The sequence below is a fragment of the Oncorhynchus mykiss genome, chromosome 20, assembly GCF_057628025.1.
Source record: "Oncorhynchus mykiss isolate SJ-2025 chromosome 20, ASM5762802v1, whole genome shotgun sequence".
NCBI classification, from domain to species: domain Eukaryota; kingdom Metazoa; phylum Chordata; class Actinopteri; order Salmoniformes; family Salmonidae; genus Oncorhynchus; species Oncorhynchus mykiss.
Window position 1 is genome coordinate 6280311 of NC_143041.1, and position 18056 is coordinate 6298366.

An 18056-nucleotide genomic window follows, 5' to 3' on the forward strand; every position below is an offset into this window, starting at 1 on the left:
TGTGTCTTTTTATTGGACTAAATGCAGTTTGTTAGTGCCTGATCAAATCAAATAATGGACAATGCCTTTACCTCAAAATCTAGGCAGTGCATTCAGCATTTGTTTTTAGGCTAGGAGACTGTCAATGTCTGTAGTCCATTAGGGCCCTGTAAAATCCCCTTCAATGTTTTGAATGATTGCCCCCCCCCCCCCCCCCAAAAAAAGTATATTCCCCCGTTTGTCCCTGCTTCTGCAGGTTTTCGCTCTCAAAAGTACACCTTTTTAATAGAAATATAACACGATTAGATGTTCTATGTCCACGACGACATTTAAAACCCTAGCAGGAAACCACTTTTGAGGTCTGGGAAAAACGGAAGACATATCGATTTTGGGGTGTGTGCGCCAGGAAGAGACCTTTGTTTGGTTAAGCGGTGTTGCTGTAGCGCTCATGTGATTGCGGAGTTTGCAAAACAAATGGCCACTGGATTGATGCAAATACTCATTATATAATTCTGCCAGGCTGGCATAGGCTACTTTGCAGTTAACATTTGATTGAGAAGGTTTTTGTGGGAAGCCTTTCCTTCTCTACCTACCACAAGAAGGTTATCATTAGCCTCATCGCTAACGGCTACACAAAGTGTAGACCTGCGCGCGCTCCGCACGCATGCGCACGGAAACTGGGCAGTCCTGTGCAGTTTCTGAAAGTTGCGTGGAAATACGAATCACTGATGCATTTTGTTCATGTCTTATGATTCACTTGGGCAAATGAATGGATTTTCTAACAAGTTGAAGGGAATGATTTGATTTCCTCCTTAGCTCAAAGCATTTTGTAATGTTGTTGAATTTCGGTGTAATGTCTGTATTTCGTGATTCCGTGTGGGCGCGCTGTATTTTATAGGGCCCAGGTCCATGAAGTTGTCATAAGTATGAACCTAGGATATGCCCTCTTTTCCCCCCCCACAATAGTGAAATATATGGTCTGGAAATGCAAGCAAGGTTTGAGCTTTTCAGTGTGTGTCACAAGGTGGACATTTCTCTGTCCCCCTAAGAGTAAGCGACACGTTGACTTTATATAGTGTACCAAGAGATTGCCTTTCGCTTACGGCCATACCAGCCTGAATACGCCCGATCTCGTCCGATCTCGGAAGCTAAGCAGGGTCGGGCCTGGTTAGTACTTGGATGGGAGACCGCCTGGGAATACCAGGTGCTGTAAGCGTTTTGCTCCAGCAGCTTGTGTCATGCGTGGAGCAACTCCCTTTTATTTATCACCCTAATAGTGTTGTGTCTTTTTATTGGACTAAATGCAGTTTGTTAGTGCCTGATCAAATCAAATAATGGACAATGCCTTTACCTCAAAATCTAGGCAGTGCATTCAGCATTTGTTTTTAGGCTAGGAGACTGTCAATGTCTGTAGTCCATTAGGGCCCTGTAAAATCCCCTTCAATGTTTTGAATGATTGCCCCCCCCCCCCCCCCAAAAAAAAATATATATATATTCCCCCGTTTGTCCCTGCTTCTGCAGGTTTTCGCTCTCAAAAGTACACCTTTTTAATAGAAATATAACACGATTAGATGTTCTATGTCCACGACAACATTTAAAACCCTAGCAGGAAACCACTTTTGAGGTCTGGGAAAAACGGAAGACATATCGATTTTGGGGTGTGTGCGCCAGGAAGAGACCTTTGTTTGGTTAAGCGGTGTTGCTGTAGCGCTCATGTGATTGCGGAGTTTGCAAAACAAATGGCCACTGGATTGATGCAAATACTCATGATATAATTCTGCCAGGCTGGCATAGGCTACTTTGCAGTTAACATTTGATTGAGAAGGTTTTTGTGGGAAGCCTTTCCTTCTCTACCTACCACAAGAAGGTTATCATTAGCCTCATCGCTAACGGCTACACAAAGTGTAGACATGCGCGCGCTCCGCACGCATGCGCACGGAAACTGGGCAGTCCTGTGCAGTTTCTGAAAGTTGCGTGGAAATACGAATCACTGATGCATTTTGTTCATGTCTTATGATTCACTTGGGCAAATGAATGGATTTTCTAACAAGTTGAAGGGAATGATTTGATTTCCTCCTTAGCTCAAAGCATTTTGTAATGTTGTTGAATTTCGGTGTAATGTCTGTATTTCGTGATTCCGTGTGGGCGCGCTGTATTTCATAGGGCCCAGGTCCATGAAGTTGTCATAAGTATGAACCTAGGATATGCCCTCTTTTTCCCCCCCCACAATAGTGAAATATATGGTCTGGAAATGCAAGCAAGGTTTGAGCTTTTCAGTGTGTGTCACAAGGTGGACATTTCTCTGTCCCCCTAAGAGTAAGCGACACGTTGACTTTATATAGTGTACCAAGAGATTGCCTTTCGCTTACGGCCATACCAGCCTGAATACGCCCGATCTCGGAAGCTAAGCAGGGTCGGGCCTGGTTAGTACTTGGATGGGAGACCGCCTGGGAATACCAGGTGCTGTAAGCGTTTTGCTCCAGCAGAGGGTTCTCTTGTGTCATGCGTGGAGCAACTCCCTTTTATTTATCACCCTAATAGTGTTGTGTCTTTTTATTGGACTAAATGCAGTTTGTTAGTGCCTGATCAAATCAAATAATGGACAATGCCTTTACCTCAAAATCTAGGCAGTGCATTCAGCATTTGTTTTTAGGCTAGGAGACTGTCAATGTCTGTAGTCCATTAGGGCCCTGTAAAATCCCCTTCAATGTTTTGAATGATTGCCCCCCCCCCCCCAAAAAAAAGTATATTCCCCCGTTTGTCCCTGCTTCTGCAGGTTTTCGCTCTCAAAAGTACACCTTTTTAATAGAAATATAACACGATTAGATGTTCTATGTCCACGACAACATTTAAAACCCTAGCAGGAAACCACTTTTGAGGTCTGGGAAAAACGGAAGACATATCGATTTTGGGGTGTGTGCGCCAGGAAGAGACCTTTGTTTGGTTAAGCGGTGTTGCTGTAGCGCTCATGTGATTGCGGAGTTTGCAAAACAAATGGCCACTGGATTGATGCAAATACTCATGATATAATTCTGCCAGGCTGGCATAGGCTACTTTGCAGTTAACATTTGATTGAGAAGGTTTTTGTGGGAAGCCTTTCCTTCTCTACCTACCACAAGAAGGTTATCATTAGCCTCATCGCTAACGGCTACACAAAGTGTAGACATGCGCGCGCTCCGCACGCATGCGCACGGAAACTGGGCAGTCCTGTGCAGTTTCTGAAAGTTGCGTGGAAATACGAATCACTGATGCATTTTGTTCATGTCTTATGATTCACTTGGGCAAATGAATGGATTTTCTAACAAGTTGAAGGGAATGATTTGATTTCCTCCTTAGCTCAAAGCATTTTGTAATGTTGTTGAATTTCGGTGTAATGTCTGTATTTCGTGATTCCGTGTGGGCGCGCTGTATTTCATAGGGCCCAGGTCCATGAAGTTGTCATAAGTATGAACCTAGGATATGCCCTCTTTCCCCCCCCCCCCACAATAGTGAAATATATGGTCTGGAAATGCAAGCAAGGTTTGAGCTTTTCAGTGTGTGTCACAAGGTGGACATTTCTCTGTTCCCCTAAGAGTAAGCGACACGTTGACTTTATATAGTGTACCAAGAGATTGCCTTTCGCTTACGGCCATACCAGCCTGAATACGCCCGATCTCGTCCGATCTCGGAAGCTAAGCAGGGTCGGGCCTGGTTAGTACTTGGATGGGAGACCGCCTGGGAATACCAGGTGCTGTAAGCGTTTTGCTCCAGCAGAGGGTTCTCTTGTGTCATGCGTGGAGCAACTCCCTTTTATTTATCACCCTAATAGTGTTGTGTCTTTTTATTGGACTAAATGCAGTTTGTTAGTGCCTGATCAAATCAAATAATGGACAATGCCTTTACCTCAAAATCTAGGCAGTGCATTCAGCATTTGTTTTTAGGCTAGGAGACTGTCAATGTCTGTAGTCCATTAGGGCCCTGTAAAATCCCCTTCAATGTTTTGAATGATTGCCCCCCCCCCCCCAAAAAAAAGTATATTCCCCCGTTTGTCCCTGCTTCTGCAGGTTTTCGCTCTCAAAAGTACACCTTTTTAATAGAAATATAACACGATTAGATGTTCTATGTCCACGACAACATTTAAAACCCTAGCAGGAAACCACTTTTGAGGTCTGGGAAAAACGGAAGACATATCGATTTTGGGGTGTGTGCGCCAGGAAGAGACCTTTGTTTGGTTAAGCGGTGTTGCTGTAGCGCTCATGTGATTGCGGAGTTTGCAAAACAAATGGCCACTGGATTGATGCAAATACTCATGATATAATTCTGCCAGGCTGGCATAGGCTACTTTGCAGTTAACATTTGATTGAGAAGGTTTTTGTGGGAAGCCTTTCCTTCTCTACCTACCACAAGAAGGTTATCATTAGCCTCATCGCTAACGGCTACACAAAGTGTAGACCTGCGCGCGCTCCGCACGCATGCGCACGGAAACTGGGCAGTCCTGTGCAGTTTCTGAAAGTTGCGTGGAAATACGAATCACTGATGCATTTTGTTCATGTCTTATGATTCACTTGGGCAAATGAATGGATTTTCTAACAAGTTGAAGGGAATGATTTGATTTCCTCCTTAGCTCAAAGCATTTTGTAATGTTGTTGAATTTCGGTGTAATGTCTGTATTTCGTGATTCCGTGTGGGCGCGCTGTATTTCATAGGGCCCAGGTCCATGAAGTTGTCATAAGTATGAACCTAGGATATGCCCTCTTTTTCCCCCCCCACAATAGTGAAATATATGGTCTGGAAATGCAAGCAAGGTTTGAGCTTTTCAGTGTGTGTCACAAGGTGGACATTTCTCTGTCCCCCTAAGAGTAAGCGACACGTTGACTTTATATAGTGTACCAAGAGATTGCCTTTCGCTTACGGCCATACCAGCCTGAATACGCCCGATCTCGTCCGATCTCGGAAGCTAAGCAGGGTCGGGCCTGGTTAGTACTTGGATGGGAGACCGCCTGGGAATACCAGGTGCTGTAAGCGTTTTGCTCCAGCAGAGGGTTCTCTTGTGTCATGCGTGGAGCAACTCCCTTTTATTTATCACCCTAATAGTGTTGTGTCTTTTTATTGGACTAAATGCAGTTTGTTAGTGCCTGATCAAATCAAATAATGGACAATGCCTTTACCTCAAAATCTAGGCAGTGCATTCAGCATTTGTTTTTAGGCTAGGAGACTGTCAATGTCTGTAGTCCATTAGGGCCCTGTAAAATCCCCTTCAATGTTTTGAATGATTGCCCCCCCCCCCCAAAAAAAAAGTATATTCCCCCGTTTGTCCCTGCTTCTGCAGGTTTTCGCTCTCAAAAGTACACCTTTTTAATAGAAATATAACACGATTAGATGTTCTATGTCCACGACAACATTTAAAACCCTAGCAGGAAACCACTTTTGAGGTCTGGGAAAAACGGAAGACATATCGATTTTGGGGTGTGTGCGCCAGGAAGAGACCTTTGTTTGGTTAAGCGGTGTTGCTGTAGCGCTCATGTGATTGCGGAGTTTGCAAAACAAATGGCCACTGGATTGATGCAAATACTCATGATATAATTCTGCCAGGCTGGCATAGGCTACTTTGCAGTTAACATTTGATTGAGAAGGTTTTTGTGGGAAGCCTTTCCTTCTCTACCTACCACAAGAAGGTTATCATTAGCCTCATCGCTAACGGCTACACAAAGTGTAGACATGCGCGCGCTCCGCACGCATGCGCACGGAAACTGGGCAGTCCTGTGCAGTTTCTGAAAGTTGCGTGGAAATACGAATCACTGATGCATTTTGTTCATGTCTTATGATTCACTTGGGCAAATGAATGGATTTTCTAACAAGTTGAAGGGAATGATTTGATTTCCTCCTTAGCTCAAAGCATTTTGTAATGTTGTTGAATTTCGGTGTAATGTCTGTATTTCGTGATTCCGTGTGGGCGCGCTGTATTTCATAGGGCCCAGGTCCATGAAGTTGTCATAAGTATGAACCTAGGATATGCCCTCTTTCCCCCCCCCCACAATAGTGAAATATATGGTCTGGAAATGCAAGCAAGGTTTGAGCTTTTCAGTGTGTGTCACAAGGTGGACATTTCTCTGTCCCCCTAAGAGTAAGCGACACGTTGACTTTATATAGTGTACCAAGAGATTGCCTTTCGCTTACGGCCATACCAGCCTGAATACGCCCGATCTCGTCCGATCTCGGAAGCTAAGCAGGGTCGGGCCTGGTTAGTACTTGGATGGGAGACCGCCTGGGAATACCAGGTGCTGTAAGCGTTTTGCTCCAGCAGAGGGTTCTCTTGTGTCATGCGTGGAGCAACTCCCTTTTATTTATCACCCTAATAGTGTTGTGTCTTTTTATTGGACTAAATGCAGTTTGTTAGTGCCTGATCAAATCAAATAATGGACAATGCCTTTACCTCAAAATCTAGGCAGTGCATTCAGCATTTGTTTTTAGGCTAGGAGACTGTCAATGTCTGTAGTCCATTAGGGCCCTGTAAAATCCCCTTCAATGTTTTGAATGATTGCCCCCCCCCCCCCCCCAAAAAAAGTATATTCCCCCGTTTGTCCCTGCTTCTGCAGGTTTTCGCTCTCAAAAGTACACCTTTTTAATAGAAATATAACACGATTAGATGTTCTATGTCCACGACAACATTTAAAACCCTAGCAGGAAACCACTTTTGAGGTCTGGGAAAAACGGAAGACATATCGATTTTGGGGTGTGTGCGCCAGGAAGAGACCTTTGTTTGGTTAAGCGGTGTTGCTGTAGCGCTCATGTGATTGCGGAGTTTGCAAAACAAATGGCCACTGGATTGATGCAAATACTCATTATATAATTCTGCCAGGCTGGCATAGGCTACTTTGCAGTTAACATTTGATTGAGAAGGTTTTTGTGGGAAGCCTTTCCTTCTCTACCTACCACAAGAAGGTTATCATTAGCCTCATCGCTAACGGCTACACAAAGTGTAGACATGCGCGCGCTCCGCACGCATGCGCACGGAAACTGGGCAGTCCTGTGCAGTTTCTGAAAGTTGCGTGGAAATACGAATCACTGATGCATTTTGTTCATGTCTTATGATTCACTTGGGCAAATGAATGGATTTTCTAACAAGTTGAAGGGAATGATTTGATTTCCTCCTTAGCTCAAAGCATTTTGTAATGTTGTTGAATTTCGGTGTAATGTCTGTATTTCGTGATTCCGTGTGGGCGCGCTGTATTTCATAGGGCCCAGGTCCATGAAGTTGTCATAAGTATGAACCTAGGATATGCCCTCTTTCCCCCCCCCCCCACAATAGTGAAATATATGGTCTGGAAATGCAAGCAAGGTTTGAGCTTTTCAGTGTGTGTCACAAGGTGGACATTTCTCTGTCCCCCTAAGAGTAAGCGACACGTTGACTTTATATAGTGTACCAAGAGATTGCCTTTCGCTTACGGCCATACCAGCCTGAATACGCCCGATCTCGTCTGATCTCGGAAGCTAAGCAGGGTCGGGCCTGGTTAGTACTTGGATGGGAGACCGCCTGGGAATACCAGGTGCTGTAAGCGTTTTGCTCCAGCAGAGGGTTTTTATTTTTTTTTTATTTATTTCACCTTTATTTAACCAGGTAGGCTAGTTGAGAACAAGTTCTCATTTGCAACTGCGACCTGGCCAAGATAAGGCATAGCAGTGTGAACAGACAACACAGAGTTACACATGGAGTAAACAATTAACAAGTCAATAACACAGTAGAAAAAAAGGGGAGTCTATATATACATTGTGTGCAAAAGGCATGAGGTAGGCAAATAATTACAATTATGCAGATTAACACTGGAGTGATAAATGATCAGATGGTTATGTACAGGTAGAGATATTGGTGTGCAAAAGAGCAGAAAAATAAAAATAAATAAATAAAAACAGTATGGGGATGAGGTAGGTGAAAATGGGTGGGCTATTTACCAATAGACTATGTACAGCTGCAGCGATCGGTTAGCTGCTCAGATAGCAGATGTTTGAAGTTGGTGAGGGAGATAAAAGTCTCCAACTTCAGCGATTTTTGCAATTCGTTCCAGTCACAGGCAGCAGAGAACTGGAACGAAAGGCGGCCAAATGAGGTGTTGGCTTTAGGGATGATCAGTGAGATACACCTGCTGGAGCGCGTGCTACGGATGGGTGTTGCCATCGTAACCAGTGAACTGAGATAAGGCGGAGCTTTACCTAGCATGGACTTGTAGATGACCTGGAGCCAGTGGGTCTGGCGACGAATATGTAGCGAGGGCCAGCCGACTAGAGCATACAAGTCGCAGTGGTGGGTGGTATAAGGTGCTTTAGTGACAAAACGGATGGCACTGTGATAAACTGCATCCAGTTTGCTGAGTAGAGTGTTGGAAGCAATTTTGTAGATGACGTCGCCGAAGTCGAGGATCGGTAGGATAGTCAGTTTTACTAGGGTAAGTTTGGCGGCGTGAGTGAAGGAGGCTTTGTTGCGGAATAGAAAGCCGACTCTTGATTTGATTTTCGATTGGAGATGTTTGATATGGGTCTGGAAGGAGAGTTTAGAGTCTAGCCAGACACCTAGGTACTTATAGATGTCCACATATTCAAGGTCGGAACCATCCAGGGTGGTGATGCTGGTCAGGCGTGCGGGTGCAGGCAGCGAACGGTTGAAAAGCATGCATTTGGTTTTACTAGCGTTTAAGAGCAGTTGGAGGCCACGGAAGGAGTGCTGTATGGCATTGAAGCTCGTTTGGAGGTTAGATAGCACAGTGTCCAAGGACGGGCCGGAAGTATATAGAATGGTGTCGTCTGCGTAGAGGTGGATCAGGGAATCGCCCGCAGCATGAGAAACATCATTGATATATACAGAGAAAAGAGTCGGCCCGAGAATTGAACCCTGTGGCACCCCCATAGAGACTGCCAGAGGACCGGACAGCATGCCCTCCGATTTGACACACTGAACTCTGTCTGCAAAGTAATTGGTGAACCAGGCAAGGCAGTCATCCGAAAAACCGAGGCTACTGAGTCTGCCGATAAGAATACGGTGATTGACAGAGTCGAAAGCCTTGGCAAGGTCTATGAAGACGGCTGCACAGTACTGTCTTTTATCGATGGCGGTTATGATATCGTTTAGTACCTTGAGCGTGGCTGAGGTACACCCGTGACCGGCTCGGAAACCAGATTGCACAGCGGAGAAGGTACGGTGGGATTCAAGATGGTCAGTGACCTGTTTGTTGACTTGGCTTTCGAAGACCTTAGATAGGCAGGGCAGGATGGATATAGGTCTGTAACAGTTTGGGTCCAGGGTGTCGCCCCCTTTGAAGAGGGGGATGACTGCGGCAGCTTTCCAATCCTTGGGGATCTCAGACGATATGAAAGAGAGGTTGAACAGGCTGGTAATAGGGGTTGCGACAATGGCGGCGGATAGTTTCAGGAATAGAGGGTCCAGATTGTCCAGCCCAGCTGATTTGTACGGGTCCAGGTTTTGCAGCTCTTTCAGGACATCTGCTATCTGGATTTGGGTAAAGGAGAACCTGGAGAGGCTTGGGCGAGTAGCTGCGGGGGGGGGGGAGCTGTTGTCCGAGGTTGGAGTAGCCAGGCGGAAGGCATGGCCAGCCGTTGAGAAATGCTTGTTGAAGTTTTCGATAATCATGGATTTATCGGTGGTGACCATGTTACCTAGTCTCAGTGCAGTGGGCAGCTGGGAGGAGGTGCTCTTGTTCTCCATGGACTTCACAGTGTCCCAGAACTTTTTGGAGTTGGAGCTACAGGATGCAAACTTCTGCCTGAAGAAGTTGGCTTTAGCTTTCCTGACTGACTGTGTGTATTGGTTCCTGACTTCCCTGAACAGTTGCATATCGCGGGGACTATTCGATGTTAGCGCAGTCCGCCACAGGATGTTTTTGTGCTGGTCGAGGGCAGTCAGGTCTGGAGTGAACCAGGGGCTATATCTGTTCTTAGTTCTGCATTTTTTGAACGGAGCATGCTTATCTAAAATGGTGAGGAAGTTACTTTTAAAGAAAGACCAGGCATCCTCAACTGACGGGATGAGGTCAATGTCCTTCCAGGATACCCGGGCCAGGTCGATTAGAAAGGCCTGCTCACAGAAGTGTTTTAGGGAGCGTTTGACAGTGATGAGGGGTGGTCGTTTGACTGCGGCTCCGTAGCGGATACAGGCAATGAGGCAGTGATCGCTGAGATCCTGGTTGTAGACAGCGGAGGTGTATTTGGAGGGCCAGTTGGTCAGGATGACGTCAATGAGGGTGCCCTTGTTTACAGAGTTAGGGTTGTACCTGGTGGGTTCCTTGATGATTTGAGTGAGATTGAGGGCATCTAGCTTAGATTGTAGGACTGCCGGGGTGTTAAGCATATCCCAGTTTAGGTCACCTAACAGAACAAACTCTGAAGCTAGATGGGGGGCGATCAATTCACAAATGGTGTCCAGGGCACAGCTGGGAGCTGAGGGGGGTCGGTAGCAGGCGGCAACAGTGAGAGACTTATTTCTGGAGAGAGTAATTTTCAAAATTAGTAGTTCGAACTGTTTGGGTATGGACCTGGAGAGTATGACATTACTTTGCAGGCTATCTCTGCAGTAGACTGCAACTCCTCCCCCTTTGGCAGTTCTATCTTGACGGAAGATGTTATAGTTGGGTATGGAAATCTCAGAATTTTTGGTGGCCTTCCTGAGCCAGGATTCAGACACGGCAAGGACATCAGGGTTAGCAGAGTGTGCTAGAGCAGTGAGTAAGACACACTTAGGGAGGAGGCTTCTGATGTTGACATGCATGAAACCAAGGCTTTTTCGATCACAGAAGTCAACAAATGAGGGTGCCTGGGGACATGCAGGGCCTGGGTTTACCTCCACATCACCCGCGGAACAGAGAAGGAGTAGTATGAGGGTGCGGCTGAAGGCTATCAAAACTGGTCGCCTAGGGCGTTGGGGACAGAGAATAAGAGGAGCAGGTTTCTGGGCATGGTAGAATATATTCAGGGCATAATGCGCAGACAGGGGTATGGTGGGGTGCGGGTACAGCGGAGGTAAGCCCAGGCACTGGGTGATGATGAGAGAGGTTGTATCTCTGGACATGCTGGTTGTAATGGGTGAGGTCACCGCATGTGTGGGGGGTGGGACAAAGGGGGTATCAGGGGTATAAAGAGTGGAACTAGGGGCTCCATTGTAAACTAAAACAATGATAACTAACCTGCACAACAGTATACAAGGCATATTGACATTTGAGAGAGACATACAGCAAGGCATACAGTAATCACAGGTGTTGAATTGGGAGAGCTAGCTAAAACAGTAGGTGAGACAACAACAGCTAATCAGCTAGCACAACAACAGCAGGTAGAATGGCGATTGATTAGGCAGAGAGGGTTCTCTTGTGTCATGCGTGGAGCAACTCCCTTTTATTTATCACCCTAATAGTGTTGTGTCTTTTTATTGGACTAAATGCAGTTTGTTAGTGCCTGATCAAATCAAATAATGGACAATGCCTTTACCTCAAAATCTAGGCAGTGCATTCAGCATTTGTTTTTAGGCTAGGAGACTGTCAATGTCTGTAGTCCATTAGGGCCCTGTAAAATCCCCTTCAATGTTTTGAATGATTGCCCCCCCCCCCCCCCCCCAAAAAAAGTATATTCCCCCGTTTGTCCCTGCTTCTGCAGGTTTTCGCTCTCAAAAGTACACCTTTTTAATAGAAATATAACACGATTAGATGTTCTATGTCCACGACAACATTTAAAACCCTAGCAGGAAACCACTTTTGAGGTCTGGGAAAAACGGAAGACATATCGATTTTGGGGTGTGTGCGCCAGGAAGAGACCTTTGTTTGGTTAAGCGGTGTTGCTGTAGCGCTCATGTGATTGCGGAGTTTGCAAAACAAATGGCCACTGGATTGATGCAAATACTCATGATATAATTCTGCCAGGCTGGCATAGGCTACTTTGCAGTTAACATTTGATTGAGAAGGTTTTTGTGGGAAGCCTTTCCTTCTCTACCTACCACAAGAAGGTTATCATTAGCCTCATCGCTAACGGCTACACAAAGTGTAGACATGCGCGCGCTCCGCACGCATGCGCACGGAAACTGGGCAGTCCTGTGCAGTTTCTGAAAGTTGCGTGGAAATACGAATCACTGATGCATTTTGTTCATGTCTTATGATTCACTTGGGCAAATGAATGGATTTTCTAACAAGTTGAAGGGAATGATTTGATTTCCTCCTTAGCTCAAAGAATTTTGTAATGTTGTTGAATTTCGGTGTAATGTCTGTATTTCGTGATTCCGTGTGGGCGCGCTGTATTTCATAGGGCCCAGGTCCATGAAGTTGTCATAAGTATGAACCTAGGATATGCCCTCTTTTTCCCCCCCACAATAGTGAAATATATGGTCTGGAAATGCAAGCAAGGTTTGAGCTTTTCAGTGTGTGTCACAAGGTGGACATTTCTCTGTCCCCCTAAGAGTAAGCGACACGTTGACTTTATATAGTGTACCAAGAGATTGCCTTTCGCTTACGGCCATACCAGCCTGAATACGCCCGATCTCGTCCGATCTCGGAAGCTAAGCAGGGTCGGGCCTGGTTAGTACTTGGATGGGAGACCGCCTGGGAATACCAGGTGCTGTAAGCGTTTTGCTCCAGCAGAGGGTTCTCTTGTGTCATGCGTGGAGCAACTCCCTTTTATTTATCACCCTAATAGTGTTGTGTCTTTTTATTGGACTAAATGCAGTTTGTTAGTGCCTGATCAAATCAAATAATGGACAATGCCTTTACCTCAAAATCTAGGCAGTGCATTCAGCATTTGTTTTTAGGCTAGGAGACTGTCAATGTCTGTAGTCCATTAGGGCCCTGTAAAATCCCCTTCAATGTTTTGAATGATTGCCCCCCCCCCCCCCCAAAAAAAGTATATTCCCCCGTTTGTCCCTGCTTCTGCAGGTTTTCGCTCTCAAAAGTACACCTTTTTAATAGAAATATAACACGATTAGATGTTCTATGTCCACGACAACATTTAAAACCCTAGCAGGAAACCACTTTTGAGGTCTGGGAAAAACGGAAGACATATCGATTTTGGGGTGTGTGCGCCAGGAAGAGACCTTTGTTTGGTTAAGCGGTGTTGCTGTAGCGCTCATGTGATTGCGGAGTTTGCAAAACAAATGGCCACTGGATTGATGCAAATACTCATGATATAATTCTGCCAGGCTGGCATAGGCTACTTTGCAGTTAACATTTGATTGAGAAGGTTTTTGTGGGAAGCCTTTCCTTCTCTACCTACCACAAGAAGGTTATCATTAGCCTCATCGCTAACGGCTACACAAAGTGTAGACATGCGCGCGCTCCGCACGCATGCGCACGGAAACTGGGCAGTCCTGTGCAGTTTCTGAAAGTTGCGTGGAAATACGAATCACTGATGCATTTTGTTCATGTCTTATGATTCACTTGGGCAAATGAATGGATTTTCTAACAAGTTGAAGGGAATGATTTGATTTCCTCCTTAGCTCAAAGAATTTTGTAATGTTGTTGAATTTCGGTGTAATGTCTGTATTTCGTGATTCCGTGTGGGCGCGCTGTATTTCATAGGGCCCAGGTCCATGAAGTTGTCATAAGTATGAACCTAGGATATGCCCTCTTTTTCCCCCCCACAATAGTGAAATATATGGTCTGGAAATGCAAGCAAGGTTTGAGCTTTTCAGTGTGTGTCACAAGGTGGACATTTCTCTGTCCCCCTAAGAGTAAGCGACACGTTGACTTTATATAGTGTACCAAGAGATTGCCTTTCGCTTACGGCCATACCAGCCTGAATACGCCCGATCTCGTCCGATCTCGGAAGCTAAGCAGGGTCGGGCCTGGTTAGTACTTGGATGGGAGACCGCCTGGGAATACCAGGTGCTGTAAGCGTTTTGCTCCAGCAGAGGGTTCTCTTGTGTCATGCGTGGAGCAACTCCCTTTTATTTATCACCCTAATAGTGTTGTGTCTTTTTATTGGACTAAATGCAGTTTGTTAGTGCCTGATCAAATCAAATAATGGACAATGCCTTTACCTCAAAATCTAGGCAGTGCATTCAGCATTTGTTTTTAGGCTAGGAGACTGTCAATGTCTGTAGTCCATTAGGGCCCTGTAAAATCCCCTTCAATGTTTTGAATGATTGCCCCCCCCCCCCCCCCAAAAAAAGTATATTCCCCCGTTTGTCCCTGCTTCTGCAGGTTTTCGCTCTCAAAAGTACACCTTTTTAATAGAAATATAACACGATTAGATGTTCTATGTCCACGACAACATTTAAAACCCTAGCAGGAAACCACTTTTGAGGTCTGGGAAAAACGGAAGACATATCGATTTTGGGGTGTGTGCGCCAGGAAGAGACCTTTGTTTGGTTAAGCGGTGTTGCTGTAGCGCTCATGTGATTGCGGAGTTTGCAAAACAAATGGCCAATGGATTGATGCAAATACTCATGATATAATTCTGCCAGGCTGGCATAGGCTACTTTGCAGTTAACATTTGATTGAGAAGGTTTTTGTGGGAAGCCTTTCCTTCTCTACCTACCACAAGAAGGTTATCATTAGCCTCATCGCTAACGGCTACACAAAGTGTAGACATGCGCGCGCTCCGCACGCATGCGCACGGAAACTGGGCAGTCCTGTGCAGTTTCTGAAAGTTGCGTGGAAATACGAATCACTGATGCATTTTGTTCATGTCTTATGATTCACTTGGGCAAATGAATGGATTTTCTAACAAGTTGAAGGGAATGATTTGATTTCCTCCTTAGCTCAAAGCATTTTGTAATGTTGTTGAATTTCGGTGTAATGTCTGTATTTCGTGATTCCGTGTGGGCGCGCTGTATTTCATAGGGCCCAGGTCCATGAAGTTGTCATAAGTATGAACCTAGGATATGCCCTCTTTTTCCCCCCCACAATAGTGAAATATATGGTCTGGAAATGCAAGCAAGGTTTGAGCTTTTCAGTGTGTGTCACAAGGTGGACATTTCTCTGTCCCCCTAAGAGTAAGCGACACGTTGACTTTATATAGTGTACCAAGAGATTGCCTTTCGCTTACGGCCATACCAGCCTGAATACGCCCGATCTCGTCCGATCTCGGAAGCTAAGCAGGGTCGGGCCTGGTTAGTACTTGGATGGGAGACCGCCTGGGAATACCAGGTGCTGTAAGCGTTTTGCTCCAGCAGAGGGTTCTCTTGTGTCATGCGTGGAGCAACTCCCTTTTATTTATCACCCTAATAGTGTTGTGTCTTTTTATTGGACTAAATGCAGTTTGTTAGTGCCTGATCAAATCAAATAATGGACAATGCCTTTACCTCAAAATCTAGGCAGTGCATTCAGCATGTTTTTAGGCTAGGAGACTGTCAATGTCTGTAGTCCATTAGGGCCCTGTAAAATCCCCTTCAATGTTTTGAATGATTGCCCCCCCCCCCCCCCCAAAAAAAAGTATATTCCCCCGTTTGTCCCTGCTTCTGCAGGTTTTCGCTCTCAAAAGTACACCTTTTTAATAGAAATATAACACGATTAGATGTTCTATGTCCACGACAACATTTAAAACCCTAGCAGGAAACCACTTTTGAGGTCTGGGAAAAACGGAAGACATATCGATTTTGGGGTGTGTGCGCCAGGAAGAGACCTTTGTTTGGTTAAGCGGTGTTGCTGTAGCGCTCATGTGATTGCGGAGTTTGCAAAACAAATGGCCACTGGATTGATGCAAATACTCATGATATAATTCTGCCAGGCTGGCATAGGCTACTTTGCAGTTAACATTTGATTGAGAAGGTTTTTGTGGGAAGCCTTTCCTTCTCTACCTACCACAAGAAGGTTATCATTAGCCTCATCGCTAACGGCTACACAAAGTGTAGACATGCGCGCGCTCCGCACGCATGCGCACGGAAACTGGGCAGTCCTGTGCAGTTTCTGAAAGTTGCGTGGAAATACGAATCACTGATGCATTTTGTTCATGTCTTATGATTCACTTGGGCAAATGAATGGATTTTCTAACAAGTTGAAGGGAATGATTTGATTTCCTCCTTAGCTCAAAGCATTTTGTAATGTTGTTGAATTTCGGTGTAATGTCTGTATTTCGTGATTCCGTGTGGGCGCGCTGTATTTCATAGGGCCCAGGTCCATGAAGTTGTCATAAGTATGAACCTAGGATATGCCCTCTTTTTCCCCCCCACAATAGTGAAATATATGGTCTGGAAATGCAAGCAAGGTTTGAGCTTTTCAGTGTGTGTCACAAGGTGGACATTTCTCTGTCCCCCTAAGAGTAAGCGACACGTTGACTTTATATAGTGTACCAAGAGATTGCCTTTCGCTTACGGCCATACCAGCCTGAATACGCCCGATCTCGTCCGATCTCGGAAGCTAAGCAGGGTCGGGCCTGGTTAGTACTTGGATGGGAGACCGCCTGGGAATACCAGGTGCTGTAAGCGTTTTGCTCCAGCAGAGGGTTCTCTTGTGTCATGCGTGGAGCAACTCCCTTTTATTTATCACCCTAATAGTGTTGTGTCTTTTTATTGGACTAAATGCAGTTTGTTAGTGCCTGATCAAATCAAATAATGGACAATGCCTTTACCTCAAAATCTAGGCAGTGCATTCAGCATTTGTTTTTAGGCTAGGAGACTGTCAATGTCTGTAGTCCATTAGGGCCCTGTAAAATCCCCTTCAATGTTTTGAATGATTGCCCCCCCCCCCCCCAAAAAAAAGTATATTCCCCCGTTTGTCCCTGCTTCTGCAGGTTTTCGCTCTCAAAAGTACACCTTTTTAATAGAAATATAACACGATTAGATGTTCTATGTCCACGACAACATTTAAAACCCTAGCAGGAAACCACTTTTGAGGTCTGGGAAAAACGGAAGACATATCGATTTTGGGGTGTGTGCGCCAGGAAGAGACCTTTGTTTGGTTAAGCGGTGTTGCTGTAGCGCTCATGTGATTGCGGAGTTTGCAAAACAAATGGCCACTGGATTGATGCAAATACTCATGATATAATTCTGCCAGGCTGGCATAGGCTACTTTGCAGTTAACATTTGATTGAGAAGGTTTTTGTGGGAAGCCTTTCCTTCTCTACCTACCACAAGAAGGTTATCATTAGCCTCATCGCTAACGGCTACACAAAGTGTAGACATGCGCGCGCTCCGCACGCATGCGCACGGAAACTGGGCAGTCCTGTGCAGTTTCTGAAAGTTGCGTGGAAATACGAATCACTGATGCATTTTGTTCATGTCTTATGATTCACTTGGGCAAATGAATGGATTTTCTAACAAGTTGAAGGGAATGATTTGATTTCCTCCTTAGCTCAAAGCATTTTGTAATGTTGTTGAATTTCGGTGTAATGTCTGTATTTCGTGATTCCGTGTGGGCGCGCTGTATTTCATAGGGCCCAGGTCCATGAAGTTGTCATAAGTATGAACCTAGGATATGCCCTCTTTTTCCCCCCCACAATAGTGAAATATATGGTCTGGAAATGCAAGCAAGGTTTGAGCTTTTCAGTGTGTGTCACAAGGTGGACATTTCTCTGTCCCCCTAAGAGTAAGCGACACGTTGACTTTATATAGTGTACCAAGAGATTGCCTTTCGCTTACGGCCATACCAGCCTGAATACGCCCGATCTCGTCCGATCTCGGAAGCTAAGCAGGGTCGGGCCTGGTTAGTACTTGGATGGGAGACCGCCTGGGAATACCAGGTGCTGTAAGCGTTTTGCTCCAGCAGAGGGTTCTCTTGTGTCATGCGTGGAGCAACTCCCTTTTATTTATCACCCTAATAGTGTTGTGTCTTTTTATTGGACTAAATGCAGTTTGTTAGTGCCTGATCAAATCAAATAATGGACAATGCCTTTACCTCAAAATCTAGGCAGTGCATTCAGCATTTGTTTTTAGGCTAGGAGACTGTCAATGTCTGTAGTCCATTAGGGCCCTGTAAAATCCCCTTCAATGTTTTGAATGATTGCCCCCCCCCCCCCCAAAAAAAAGTATATTCCCCCGTTTGTCCCTGCTTCTGCAGGTTTTCGCTCTCAAAAGTACACCTTTTTAATAGAAATATAACACGATTAGATGTTCTATGTCCACGACAACATTTAAAACCCTAGCAGGAAACCACTTTTGAGGTCTGGGAAAAACGGAA

The 18056-nt window shown here is 45.3% G+C and overlaps 10 non-coding genes and 1 pseudogene across 10 annotated transcripts; all 11 read left to right on the top strand.

Annotated features, from left to right (window-relative positions):
* The first annotated feature begins 1076 nt into the window (after nucleotides 1–1076).
* LOC149974232 (5S ribosomal RNA) lies at nucleotides 1077–1195 on the top strand. The gene has a single exon (XR_016489700.1). It is a non-coding gene; the product is annotated as a 5S ribosomal RNA (ribosomal RNA).
* Nucleotides 1196–2342: 1147 nt separating this feature from the next.
* Nucleotides 2343–2451, top strand: LOC149974233 (5S ribosomal RNA; annotated as a pseudogene).
* A 1148-nt stretch (nucleotides 2452–3599) lies between these two features.
* LOC149974234 (5S ribosomal RNA) lies at nucleotides 3600–3718 on the top strand. Its single transcript, XR_016489701.1, has one exon. It is a non-coding gene; the product is annotated as a 5S ribosomal RNA (ribosomal RNA).
* A 1146-nt stretch (nucleotides 3719–4864) lies between these two features.
* On the top strand, nucleotides 4865–4983 carry LOC149974235 (5S ribosomal RNA). The gene has a single exon (XR_016489702.1). It is a non-coding gene; the product is annotated as a 5S ribosomal RNA (ribosomal RNA).
* Nucleotides 4984–6129: 1146 nt separating this feature from the next.
* On the top strand, nucleotides 6130–6248 carry LOC149974236 (5S ribosomal RNA). The gene has a single exon (XR_016489703.1). It is a non-coding gene; the product is annotated as a 5S ribosomal RNA (ribosomal RNA).
* Nucleotides 6249–7398: 1150 nt separating this feature from the next.
* LOC149974237 (5S ribosomal RNA) lies at nucleotides 7399–7517 on the top strand. The gene has a single exon (XR_016489718.1). It is a non-coding gene; the product is annotated as a 5S ribosomal RNA (ribosomal RNA).
* Nucleotides 7518–12451: 4934 nt separating this feature from the next.
* LOC149974238 (5S ribosomal RNA) lies at nucleotides 12452–12570 on the top strand. Its single transcript, XR_016489704.1, has one exon. It is a non-coding gene; the product is annotated as a 5S ribosomal RNA (ribosomal RNA).
* A 1146-nt stretch (nucleotides 12571–13716) lies between these two features.
* LOC149974239 (5S ribosomal RNA) lies at nucleotides 13717–13835 on the top strand. The gene has a single exon (XR_016489705.1). It is a non-coding gene; the product is annotated as a 5S ribosomal RNA (ribosomal RNA).
* Nucleotides 13836–14982: 1147 nt separating this feature from the next.
* On the top strand, nucleotides 14983–15101 carry LOC149974240 (5S ribosomal RNA). The gene has a single exon (XR_016489706.1). It is a non-coding gene; the product is annotated as a 5S ribosomal RNA (ribosomal RNA).
* Nucleotides 15102–16247: 1146 nt separating this feature from the next.
* On the top strand, nucleotides 16248–16366 carry LOC149974241 (5S ribosomal RNA). Its single transcript, XR_016489707.1, has one exon. It is a non-coding gene; the product is annotated as a 5S ribosomal RNA (ribosomal RNA).
* A 1146-nt stretch (nucleotides 16367–17512) lies between these two features.
* LOC149974242 (5S ribosomal RNA) lies at nucleotides 17513–17631 on the top strand. Its single transcript, XR_016489708.1, has one exon. It is a non-coding gene; the product is annotated as a 5S ribosomal RNA (ribosomal RNA).
* Nucleotides 17632–18056: the final 425 nt, after the last annotated feature.